This window comes from Heterodontus francisci, chromosome 3, assembly GCF_036365525.1.
Source record: "Heterodontus francisci isolate sHetFra1 chromosome 3, sHetFra1.hap1, whole genome shotgun sequence".
Classification (NCBI taxonomy): Eukaryota; Metazoa; Chordata; class Chondrichthyes; order Heterodontiformes; family Heterodontidae; genus Heterodontus; species Heterodontus francisci.
In genome coordinates, this window is record NC_090373.1 from 193,595,953 (window position 1) to 193,608,680 (window position 12,728).

General features: G+C 46.2%; 4 non-coding genes across 4 annotated transcripts; all 4 read right to left on the minus strand.

Moving 5' to 3' along the window:
• Positions 1–2,396: 2,396 nt before the first annotated feature.
• Positions 2,397–2,515, minus strand: LOC137367799 (5S ribosomal RNA). The gene has a single exon (XR_010974277.1). It is a non-coding gene; the product is annotated as a 5S ribosomal RNA (ribosomal RNA).
• Positions 2,516–2,784: 269 nt separating this feature from the next.
• On the minus strand, positions 2,785–2,903 carry LOC137367593 (5S ribosomal RNA). Its single transcript, XR_010974082.1, has one exon. It is a non-coding gene; the product is annotated as a 5S ribosomal RNA (ribosomal RNA).
• A 6,420-nt stretch (positions 2,904–9,323) lies between these two features.
• Positions 9,324–9,442, minus strand: LOC137367800 (5S ribosomal RNA). Its single transcript, XR_010974278.1, has one exon. It is a non-coding gene; the product is annotated as a 5S ribosomal RNA (ribosomal RNA).
• A 269-nt stretch (positions 9,443–9,711) lies between these two features.
• On the minus strand, positions 9,712–9,830 carry LOC137368535 (5S ribosomal RNA). The gene has a single exon (XR_010974749.1). It is a non-coding gene; the product is annotated as a 5S ribosomal RNA (ribosomal RNA).
• Positions 9,831–12,728: the final 2,898 nt, after the last annotated feature.

Genomic DNA, 12,728 nt, shown 5'->3' on the forward strand with positions numbered 1-12,728 from the left:
GCTGTACAGAACCTTAGTTAGGCCACACTTAGAATATTGTGTGCAATTCTAGTCGCCACACTACCAGAAGGACGTGGAGGCTTTGGAGAGGGTACAGAGGAGGTTTACCAGGACGTTGCCTGGTCTGGAGGGCATTAGCTATGAGGAGAGGTTGGAAAAACTCGGATTTTTTTCACTGGAACGACGGAGGTGGAGGGGCGACATGAAAGAGGTTTACAAAGTTATGAGCGGCATGGACAGAGTGGATAGTCAGAAGCTTTTTCCCAGGGTGGAAGAGTCAGTTACTAGGGGACATAGGTTTAAGGTGCGAGGGGCAAAGTTTAGAGGGGATGTGCGAGGCAAGGTTTTTACACAGAGGGTGGTGAGTGCCTGGAACTTGCTGCCAGGGGCGGTGGTGGAAGCAGATACGATCGCGACGTTTAAGAGACATCTTGACAAATATATGAATAAGAAGGGAATAGAGGGATATGGGCCCCAGAAGTGCAGAAGATGTTAGTTTCGGCAGGCATCAAGATCGGCGCAGGCTTGGAGGGCCGAATGGCCTGTTCCTGTGCTGTACTGTTCTTTCTTCTTTGTTCTTTCCAAGTGTTATTATTTCCAACAGCTGGGAATCAGAAAACAACAAGAAGACGTAACACCAGCTCTTAATCCATAGCTCTGGAGGTTACAGCATGTCGTACATATCCAAGTATTTTTTGAATGTGGGTTTTTACCTCCTCCACCCTGACAGACAGTGAGTTCCAGACCCCCTCACCATCCTCTGGGTGAAAACATTTCTCCTCATTTCCCACTAATCCTTCATTCAACCAATTACTTTAAATCTATGCCCCCGGTTATTGCCCTCTTTGCTAAGGGAAATCGCTACTTGTTATCCACTCTATCTAGACCTCTCATAATTTTATACAGCTCACTTAAATTTTCCCTCAGCCTCCTCAGTTCCACAGAAAACCCCAACCTATCCAAACTTTCCTCAAAGCTAAAGTCCTGGCAACATTCTTCTCGTAAAGTTGAGACATGGGAGTTCTTCAACTCTGCATTGAAAAAAAGGAGCACTATCTGCTTAAATAGTGCATGGGGCACTGAGACAGCACAGTGTACCTGAGCACTGTGATGGTGTGAGGGGCTTCAGTTACATGGAGAGAATAGATAAACTGGGATTGTTTAGAAGGTTAAAGGGAGATTTAATAGAGATGTTCAAAATCGTGAATGGTTTTGGCAGAGTAAAAGCAGAGAAACTGTTTCCAGTGGCAGAAGGTGTTGGTAACCAGAGGCCACAGATTTAAGGTAATTGGCAAAAGAACCAGAGGCAACAGGAGATTTTATTTTACACAGCGTGTTGTTGTGATCTGGAATGTACTGTCTGAAAAGGAAGTGGAAGCAGATTCAACAGTAATTTTCAGAAGGGAATTGGTTAAATAATTGAACGGAAAAAGAATTACAGGGCTGTGGGAAAAGAGCAGTGGTGTGGGACTAATTGGATTGCTCTTTCAAAAGGCCGGCATAGGTGCGATGGGCTGAATGGCCTGCTTTTGTACTTTATGATTATACATAGCTCCTAACACAAACTCAGCAGGTCTGACAGCATCTGTGGATTCAATGAATGGCCTGACACTGAGAAGTTCCGAGGAACAAAGGGACCTCGGCGTGTTTGTCCATAGATCTCTGAAGGCAGAAGGGCAGGTTAATAGGGTGGTGAAAAAGGCAGATGGGACACTTGCCTTTATCAATCGAGGCATAGATTACAAAAGCAGAGAGGTCATGTTGGAGTTGTACGGAACTTCGGTAAGGCCACAGCTGGAGTACTGTGTGCAATTCTGGTCACCACGTTATAGGAAGGATGTGATTGCATTGGAGGGGGAGCAGAGGCGATTCACCAGGATGTTGCTTGGGATGGAACATTTAAGCTATGAAGAGAGGTTGGATAGGCTTGGGTTGTTTTCGCTGGAGCAGAGAAGACTGAGGGGTGACCTGATCGAGGTGTACAAGGTTATGAGGGGCATGGGCAGGGTGGATAGGGAGCAGCTGTTCCCCTTAGTTGAAGGGTCAGTTACGAGGGGTCACAAGTTTAGGGTGAGGGGCGGGAGGTTTAAGGGGGATTTGTGGAAGAACTTTTGTACCCAGAGGGTGGTGACGGTCTGGAATGCCCTGCCTGGGAGGGTGGCAGAGGCGGGTTGCCTCACATCCTTTAAAAAGTACCTGGATGAGCACTTGACATGTCATAACATTCAAGGCCATGGGCCAAGTGCTGGCAAATGGGATTAGGTAGACAGGTCAGGTGTTTTAATGCATCGGTGCAGACTGGATGGGCCGAAGGGCCTCTTCTGCACTGTATTATTCTGTGAAGCTGAGGTACTCACACAAGCTAAGATCCTCACACAAGCTGAGATACTCACACAAGCCTACTGCACCTGGTATTCCCAGGCAGTCTCCCATCCAAATACTAACCAGGCCTGAGTCTGCTTAGTTTCTGAAATCAGATGAGATCGGGCATTTTCAGACTAGTATGGCCGTAGGCAGCAGCTACCAGGGGCAGTCACTTGGCTGGGAGTGTACTACAGGCCGCCAAACAGTCAGGGCGAGATAGAGGAGCAGATATGTCGGGAAATCTCAGAGAGGTGTAAAAATAATAGGGTGAGTGACTGCCCTTGATATGAAGGCAGCATTTGACTGAATATGGCATCAGCGCACAGACTGCAGGGGCCAGCGAGAAAAAGCTTGCCCATTGCTTGTGTGCCTGAGTGTATGTGAAGGGCTGTTATGTCAGCAGCCTCTGCTGGCAGCAAAAGCCTACTGCACCTGGTATTCCCAGGCAGTCTCCCATCCAAGTACTAACCAGGCCTGAGTCTGCTTAGTTTCCGAGATCAGACGAGATCGGGCGTGTTCAGACTAGTATGGCCATAGGCAGCAGCTTCCTGCCTTTTTCTTTACTTCAAGGCATGCGGTGCCGTCACTTCTTTTTGCCAGTCTCTGTATTTTTTTTTTGACAAATCTTGCCCACCTTGCTCTCTTCCTTCCCCGCCTGGCACATCTGAAAACTACAAGCCCTACTCACGCTTCACCAGCCTCCACCCTGCACTCTCCAACAATTCAACATTCCTCCCTTCCACGCTGCTGCCAGCAAACCCTGCACAAGCGGCAGCCACACATTCAAAACCCTCTCTTTTCTCATTCTCTTTCAACACAGCCACCGGCAGCACACCAGCAACTTGCTTTCATACAGCGCCTTCAACTTAGCAACCCTTCCCTCCGCGCCATACGGGATACAAAGACAAATACCAATTCAAGGCGGCCAACCGGAGCCAAGGCACACAGCAGCCATCCACCAATTCAACTGCGCAACCACTCCAGACCACCAGAACACTTGACAAGTCACTTCTCTGTAAACAACACCCACAGTCACAAAACACCTGCTGTTTACTTAGCTGAAGACATGTGACTACCAGTAATTCTTTTTAAACAAAGTTCTTCCAGTCATCTTTTAAAAAAAACCAAGTCCAGCATCTATAGAATCACTTCAGTCCTCCAAAGGAATCCATCTCTAGAATCTTCAACCACGAGTCCTCAAAAAAAATTAAAAAATAGAAGCACTTTCATAACTGCCCGGGTCTGGTTAGTCAGCGACTTTACCTAACAGAAACAGCTTCTGAATTCAGTCTTCACTGTCATCTGCTTGATGGCACGCCACTCCTGCCTAATCTGCCTTGTCTGCCTGCTCTGCTTGAGCTGGCAAGGATTCTGTCTCCTTTAATCTGGTTCTAACCAGTGTCAGTTTCCCTGGAAACCTGAAGTTGTTTTTCCAGCTTCTGATGCTGTTTCAATTCTAGTTTTTGTTTCAATTCTAGTTTTCCTCTCAGGGTAGAAAAAAAACAAGCTTTGCAGCAAAAAGATTCCATCACACTGGTCCATTGATATATTCCTGCAATCATAGAATAGAATCATAGAATGGCCTTTCACCCCATCATGTCGGTGCCACTATCTGCAAGAGCAATTCACCTAGCCCCACTCTCCTGCTTTTTCCCCATAGCCTCAGATAATTCTCCAGTTCTCTTTTGAAGGCCTCCATTACACTCCATTGCCTCCACTACAGTCTTATCAGTGCATTCCGGATCCTAACCACTCGCTGTGTAAAAATGTTTTTCCTCTTGTCACTCTTGCTTCTTTTGTCAATGACCTTAAATCAGTGCCCTCTGGCTCTGGATCCTTCCACCAATGGCAACAGTTTCTTCCCGTCTCCTCTGTCCAGACACCTCATGATTTTGAATACCTCTATCAAATCTCCTCTTAATCATCTCCAAGGAGAACAGACCCAGTTTTGCCAACCTATCCACGTAACTGAAGTTACCCCAAAGCTGTAAATCCCCATCCCACACACTCTCCTTCCTCCCCATGCTGAAATTTAAACCCATCGCACCATCTCTACCATTTCTTTCCTCCATTCACAGTTTTTTCCTCCCGCTATTGCGACTGGGTTCAGTTCTCCAGCCCCTGTGCACAGAGTGAGAATCAAATCAATGAGTCGATAATTTTCTTTCCTGGTCACTGGGACACTGAAGCTCCACCTATTCTCTGTGCCGTCACCAAGATGACCAAGCATGCACTCTCCTCCCTGCTCAACCAAGATGGCAGCCATTAAACTGGGCCTGTTCCCAGGAAAAAGCTCCGGAGCTGCAAATGCGGGACCTGGAAGTTATTGGGGGCTTGCAGCCTACATCAGATGTTACTGAAGCCTCCCCCCCCACTTGCTGGCTCCATTCCTCCCCTGCGCTCTCCCGACTCTCATCCACTGCAAAAGCCGACAGCTTTCTTCTTTATTATCAACTACTCAGTCATTTTCTGAATCATACATCCCTACATTCAAGTCCATATCATTGATAGATACCACAAAAAGCAAGGGACATAGTGTTGAACTCTGCAGAACCCCACTGGAAACAACCTTTCAGTCACAAAAACACCCATCAAACGTTACCCTTTGCTTCCTATCTCTGAGTCAGTTTTGAATCCAACTTGCCACTTTGCTTTGGATCCCATGGTCTTTTACTTTTATGACCAGTCTGCCATGTGGCTCATCAAAAGCCTTACTAAATCCATGTAGACTACATCAAATGCACTGCCCTCATTGACCCTCCTTGCTACCTGTTCAAAAAATTCAATCATGTTAGTCAGACAAGACCTACCCTTAACAAATCCATGCTGACTGTCTTTGATTAATCTGTGTCTTTCTAAATGATGATTTATCCTGTTCCTCAGAATTTATTCAATAATTTTCCTACCAAGGAGGTTAGGCTGACTGGCCTACAATTACTCAGTCTATCCATTTCTCCCTTTTTAAACAATGGTACAACGTTAGCTGTCCTCCTGTCCTCCAGCACCATACCTGTAGCAAGAGAGAATTGGAAAACGATGCTCAGAGCCGCCGCTATTTCTTCTCTTGCTTCCCTTAACAGCTTAGATACATTCTGTCCGCACCTGGAGATTTATGCACTTTCAAAGATGTCAAACCTCTTAATACTTCCTTTCTCATGATGTTAATTTCATCTAATATTTCTCACTCCTCCTCCCTGATTGCAATCTCTTACTATAACTTTTGGTGGAAATTCAAGAGAAATGGTGTAAAACATCTAGTTGAAGCTATGGGTGGTAACTTCAACTTGGATAATGTGACAACTTACAGTTACTGCTTGGGAGACCAGTCCCACTGCTGAGATTTTGAGTTTATGTCCAGAAGAGGGCACCAAACACGCACCAAATTAGCAAATCCACCGTCTGATCGTTCCAGTGTGGATTTCCCATTTGCTGTCTGATTTATTCTGTGGCTTCTCACGCTGTGGATCCTGGGGTAAACATAGACATCTACAGCACTGAATGAAGCCATTTGGCCATCATTTCTGTGACAGTCGAAAAAGAGCTATTCAACCTAATCCCACTTTCCAGCTGTTATATATTGTTATTCTATCTGTAAAGTGCTAGGAACTAATTAGCTAGGAACTAGTTGTTATGTGCAAGTGTTCCAGCGGGGCCACATTCACGGCTGCACTGGAGAGAGAGTCATGTGGCCAGTCCTACAGCAGGCAGCATGGTGGCTGAACAAATAAATGAAAAGCTCAAGGGTGGTAAGGATAATCCAGGAAATGATAGGCCGGTGAGCCTTACGTCAGTGGTAGGGAAACTATTGGAGAGGATTCTTCGAGACAGGATTTACTCCCATTTGGAAACAAACAAACTTATTAGTGAGAGACAGCATGGTTTTGTGAAGGGGAGGTCGTGTCTTACTAATTTGATTGAGTTTTTTGAGGAAGTGAGGAAGATGATTGATGAGGGAAGGGCGGTGGATGTTGTCTATATGGACTTTAGTAAAGCCTTTGACAAGGTCCCGCATGGCAGACTGGTGCAAAAGGTGAAGTCACACGGGATCAGAGGTGAGCTGGCAAGATGGATACAGAACTGGCTCAGTCACAGAAGACAGAGGGTAACAGTGGATGGGTGTTTTTCTGAATGGAGGGATGTGACTAGTGGTGTTCGGCAGGGATCAGTGCTGGGACCTTTGCTCTTTGTAGTATATATAAATGATTTGGAGGAAAATGTCGCTGGTCTGATTAGTAAGTTTGCGGACGACACAAAGGTAGGTGGAGTTGCGGATAATGATGAGGATTGTCAGAGGATACAGCAGGATATAGATCGGTTGGAGACTTGGGCGGAGAAATGGCAGATGGAGTTTAATCCGGACAAATGTGAGGTAATGCATTTTGGAAGGTCTAATGCAGGTGGGAAGTATACAGTAAATGGCAGAACCCTTAGGAGTATTGACAGGCAGAGAGATCTGGGCGTACAGGTCCACAGGTCACTGAAAGTGGCAACGCAGGTGGATAAGGTAGTCAAGAAGGCATACGGCATGCTTGCCTTCATCGGTCGGGGCATAGAGTATAAAAATTGGCAAGTCATGTTGCAGCTGTACAGAACCTTAGTTAGGCCACACTTAGAATATTGTGTGCAATTCTAGTCGCCACACTACCAGAAGGACGTGGAGGCTTTGGAGAGGGTACAGAGGAGGTTTACCAGGACGTTGCCTGGTCTGGAGGGCATTAGCTATGAGGAGAGGTTGGAAAAACTCGGATTTTTTTCACTGGAACGACGGAGGTGGAGGGGCGACATGAAAGAGGTTTACAAAGTTATGAGCGGCATGGACAGAGTGGATAGTCAGAAGCTTTTTCCCAGGGTGGAAGAGTCAGTTACTAGGGGACATAGGTTTAAGGTGCGAGGGGCAAAGTTTAGAGGGGATGTGCGAGGCAAGGTTTTTACACAGAGGGTGGTGAGTGCCTGGAACTTGCTGCCAGGGGCGGTGGTGGAAGCAGATACGATCGCGACGTTTAAGAGACATCTTGACAAATATATGAATAAGAAGGGAATAGAGGGATATGGGCCCCAGAAGTGCAGAAGATGTTAGTTACGGCAGGCATCAAGATCGGCGCAGGCTTGGAGGGCCGAATGGCCTGTTCCTGTGCTGTACTGTTCTTTCTTCTTTGTTCTTTCCAAGTGTTATTATTTCCAACAGCTGGGAATCAGAAAACAACAAGAAGACGTAACACCAGCTCTTAATCCATAGCTCTGGAGGTTACAGCATGTCGTACATATCCAAGTACTTTTTGAATGTGGGTTTTTACCTCCTCCACCCTGACAGACAGTGAGTTCCAGACCCCCTCACCATCCTCTGGGTGAAAACATTTCTCCTCATTTCCCACTAATCCTTCATTCAACCAATTACTTTAAATCTATGCCCCCGGTTATTGCCCTCTTTGCTAAGGGAAATCGCTACTTGTTATCCACTCTATCTAGACCTCTCATAATTTTATACAGCTCACTTAAATTTTCCCTCAGCCTCCTCAGTTCCACAGAAAACCCCAACCTATCCAAACTTTCCTCAAAGCTAAAGTCCTGGCAACATTCTTCTCGTAAAGTTGAGACATGGGAGTTCTTCAACTCTGCATTGAAAAAAAGGAGCACTATCTGCTTAAATAGTGCATGGGGCACTGAGACAGCACAGTGTACCTGAGCACTGTGATGGTGTGAGGGGCTTCAGTTACATGGAGAGAATAGATAAACTGGGATTGTTTAGAAGGTTAAAGGGAGATTTAATAGAGATGTTCAAAATCGTGAATGGTTTTGGCAGAGTAAAAGCAGAGAAACTGTTTCCAGTGGCAGAAGGTGTTGGTAACCAGAGGCCACAGATTTAAGGTAATTGGCAAAAGAACCAGAGGCAACAGGAGATTTTATTTTACACAGCGTGTTGTTGTGATCTGGAATGTACTGTCTGAAAAGGAAGTGGAAGCAGATTCAACAGTAATTTTCAGAAGGGAATTGGTTAAATAATTGAACGGAAAAAGAATTACAGGGCTGTGGGAAAAGAGCAGTGGTGTGGGACTAATTGGATTGCTCTTTCAAAAGGCCGGCATAGGTGCGATGGGCTGAATGGCCTACTTTTGTACTTTATGATTATACATAGCTCCTAACACAAACTCAGCAGGTCTGACAGCATCTGTGGATTCAATGAATGGCCTGACACTGAGAAGTTCCGAGGAACAAAGGGACCTCGGCGTGTTTGTCCATAGATCTCTGAAGGCAGAAGGGCAGGTTAATAGGGTGGTGAAAAAGGCAGATGGGACACTTGCCTTTATCAATCGAGGCATAGATTACAAAAGCAGAGAGGTCATGTTGGAGTTGTACGGAACTTTGGTAAGGCCACAGCTGGAGTACTGTGTGCAATTCTGGTCACCACGTTATAGGAAGGATGTGATTGCATTGGAGGGGGAGCAGAGGCGATTCACCAGGATGTTGCTTGGGATGGAACATTTAAGCTATGAAGAGAGGTTGGATAGGCTTGGGTTGTTTTCGCTGGAGCAGAGAAGACTGAGGGGTGACCTGATCGAGGTGTACAAGGTTATGAGGGGCATGGGCAGGGTGGATAGGGAGCAGCTGTTCCCCTTAGTTGAAGGGTCAGTTACGAGGGGTCACAAGTTTAGGGTGAGGGGCGGGAGGTTTAAGGGGGATTTGTGGAAGAACTTTTGTACCCAGAGGGTGGTGACGGTCTGGAATGCCCTGCCTGGGAGGGTGGCAGAGGCGGGTTGCCTCACATCCTTTAAAAAGTACCTGGATGAGCACTTGACATGTCATAACATTCAAGGCCATGGGCCAAGTGCTGGCAAATGGGATTAGGTAGACAGGTCAGGTGTTTTAATGCATCGGTGCAGACTGGATGGGCCGAAGGGCCTCTTCTGCACTGTATTATTCTGTGAAGCTGAGGTACTCACACAAGCTAAGATCCTCACACAAGCCTACTGCACCTGGTATTCCCAGGCAGTCTCCCATCCAAATACTAACCAGGCCTGAGTCTGCTTAGTTTCTGAAATCAGATGAGATCGGGCATTTTCAGACTAGTATGGCCGTAGGCAGCAGCTACCAGGGGCAGTCACTTGGCTGGGAGTGTACTACAGGCCGCCAAACAGTCAGGGCGAGATAGAGGAGCAGATATGTCGGGAAATCTCAGAGAGGTGTAAAAATAATAGGGTGAGTGACTGCCCTTGATATGAAGGCAGCATTTGACTGAATATGGCATCAGCGCACAGACTGCAGGGGCCAGCGAGAAAAAGCTTGCCCATTGCTTGTGTGCCTGAGTGGATGTGAAGGGCTGTTATGTCAGCAGCCTCTGCTGGCAGCAAAAGCCTACTGCACCTGGTATTCCCAGGCAGTCTCCCATCCAAGTACTAACCAGGCCTGAGTCTGCTTAGCTTCCGAGATCAGACGAGATCGGGCGTGTTCAGACTAGTATGGCCGTAGGCAGCAGCTTCCTGCCTTTTTCTTTACTTCAAGGCATGCGGTGCCGTCACTTCTTTTTGCCAGTCTCTGTATTTTTTTTTTGACAAATCTTGCCCACCTTGCTCTCTTCCTTCCCCGCCTGGCACATCTGAAAACTACAAGCCCTACTCACGCTTCACCAGCCTCCACCCTGCACTCTCCAACAATTCAACATTCCTCCCTTCCACGCTGCTGCCAGCAAACCCTGCACAAGCGGCAGCCACACATTCAAAACCCTCTCTTTTCTCATTCTCTTTCAACACAGCCACCGGCAGCACACCAGCAACTTGCTTTCATACAGCGCCTTCAACTTAGCAACCCTTCCCTCCGCGCCATACGGGATACAAAGACAAATACCAATTCAAGGCGGCCAACCGGAGCCAAGGCACACAGCAGCCATCCACCAATTCAACTGCGCAACCACTCCAGACCACCAGAACACTTGACAAGTCACTTCTCTGTAAACAACACCCACAGTCACAAAACACCTGCTGTTTACTTAGCTGAAGACATGTGACTACCAGTAATTCTTTTTAAACAAAGTTCTTCCAGTCATCTTTTAAAAAAAACCAAGTCCAGCATCTATAGAATCACTTCAGTCCTCCAAAGGAATCCATCTCTAGAATCTTCAACCACGAGTCCTCAAAAAAAATTAAAAAATAGAAGCACTTTCATAACTGCCCGGGTCTGGTTAGTCAGCGACTTTACCTAACAGAAACAGCTTCTGAATTCAGTCTTCACTGTCATCTGCTTGATGGCACGCCACTCCTGCCTAATCTGCCTTGTCTGCCTGCTCTGCTTGAGCTGGGAAGGATTCTGTCTCCTTTAATCTGGTTCTAACCAGTGTCAGTTTCCCTGGAAACCTGAAGTTGTTTTTCCAGCTTCTGATGCTGTTTCAATTCTAGTTTTTGTTTCAATTCTAGTTTTCCTCTCAGGGTAGAAAAAAAACAAGCTTTGCAGCAAAAAGATTCCATCACACTGGTCCATTGATATATTCCTGCAATCATAGAATAGAATCATAGAATGGCCTTTCACCCCATCATGTCGGTGCCACTATCTGCAAGAGCAATTCACCTAGCCCCACTCTCCTGCTTTTTCCCCATAGCCTTAGATAATTCTCCAGTTCTCTTTTGAAGGCCTCCATTACACTCCATTGCCTCCACTACAGTCTTATCAGTGCATTCCGGATCCTAACCACTCGCTGTGTAAAAATGTTTTTCCTCTTGTCACTCTTGCTTCTTTTGTCAATGACCTTAAATCAGTGCCCTCTGGCTCTGGATCCTTCCACCAATGGCAACAGTTTCTTCCCGTCTCCTCTGTCCAGACACCTCATGATTTTGAATACCTCTATCAAATCTCCTCTTAATCATCTCCAAGGAGAACAGACCCAGTTTTGCCAACCTATCCACGTAACTGAAGTTACCCCAAAGCTGTAAATCCCCATCCCACACACTCTCCTTCCTCCCCATGCTGAAATTTAAACCCATCGCACCATCTCTACCATTTCTTTCCTCCATTCACAGTTTTTTCCTCCCGCTATTGCGACTGGGTTCAGTTCTCCAGCCCCTGTGCACAGAGTGAGAATCAAATCAATGAGTCGATAATTTTCTTTCCTGGTCACTGGGACACTGAAGCTCCACCTATTCTCTGTGCCGTCACCAAGATGACCAAGCATGCACTCTCCTCCCTGCTCAACCAAGATGGCAGCCATTAAACTGGGCCTGTTCCCAGGAAAAAGCTCCGGAGCTGCAAATGCGGGACCTGGAAGTTATTGGGGGCTTGCAGCCTACATCAGATGTTACTGAAGCCTCCCCCCCCACTTGCTGGCTCCATTCCTCCCCTGCGCTCTCCCGACTCTCATCCACTGCAAAAGCCGACAGCTTTCTTCTTTATTATCAACTACTCAGTCATTTTCTGAATCATACATCCCTACATTCAAGTCCATATCATTGATAGATACCACAAAAAGCAAGGGACATAGTGTTGAACTCTGCAGAACCCCACTGGAAACAACCTTTCAGTCACAAAAACACCCATCAAACGTTACCCTTTGCTTCCTATCTCTGAGTCAGTTTTGAATCCAACTTGCCACTTTGCTTTGGATCCCATGGTCTTTTACTTTTATGACCAGTCTGCCATGTGGCTCATCAAAAGCCTTACTAAATCCATGTAGACTACATCAAATGCACTGCCCTCATTGACCCTCCTTGCTACCTGTTCAAAAAATTCAATCATGTTAGTCAGACAAGACCTACCCTTAACAAATCCATGCTGACTGTCTTTGATTAATCTGTGTCTTTCTAAATGATGATTTATCCTGTTCCTCAGAATTTATTCAATAATTTTCCTACCAAGGAGGTTAGGCTGACTGGCCTACAATTACTCAGTCTATCCATTTCTCCCTTTTTAAACAATGGTACAACGTTAGCTGTCCTCCTGTCCTCCAGCACCATACCTGTAGCAAGAGAGAATTGGAAAACGATGCTCAGAGCCGCCGCTATTTCTTCTCTTGCTTCCCTTAACAGCTTAGATACATTCTGTCCGCACCTGGAGATTTATGCACTTTCAAAGATGTCAAACCTCTTAATACTTTCTCATGATGTTAATTTCATCTAATATTTCTCACTCCTCCTCCCTGATTGCAATCTCTTACTGTAACTTTTGGTGGAAATTCAAGAGAAATGGTGTAAAACATCTAGTTGAAGCTATGGGTGGTAACTTCAACTTCAACTTGGATAATGTGACAACTTACAGTTACTGCTTGGGAGACCAGTCCCACTGCTGAGATTTTGAGTTTATGTCCAGAAGAGGGCACCAAACACGCACCAAATTAGCAAATCCACCGTCTGATCGTTCCAGTGTGGATTTCCCATTTGCTGTCT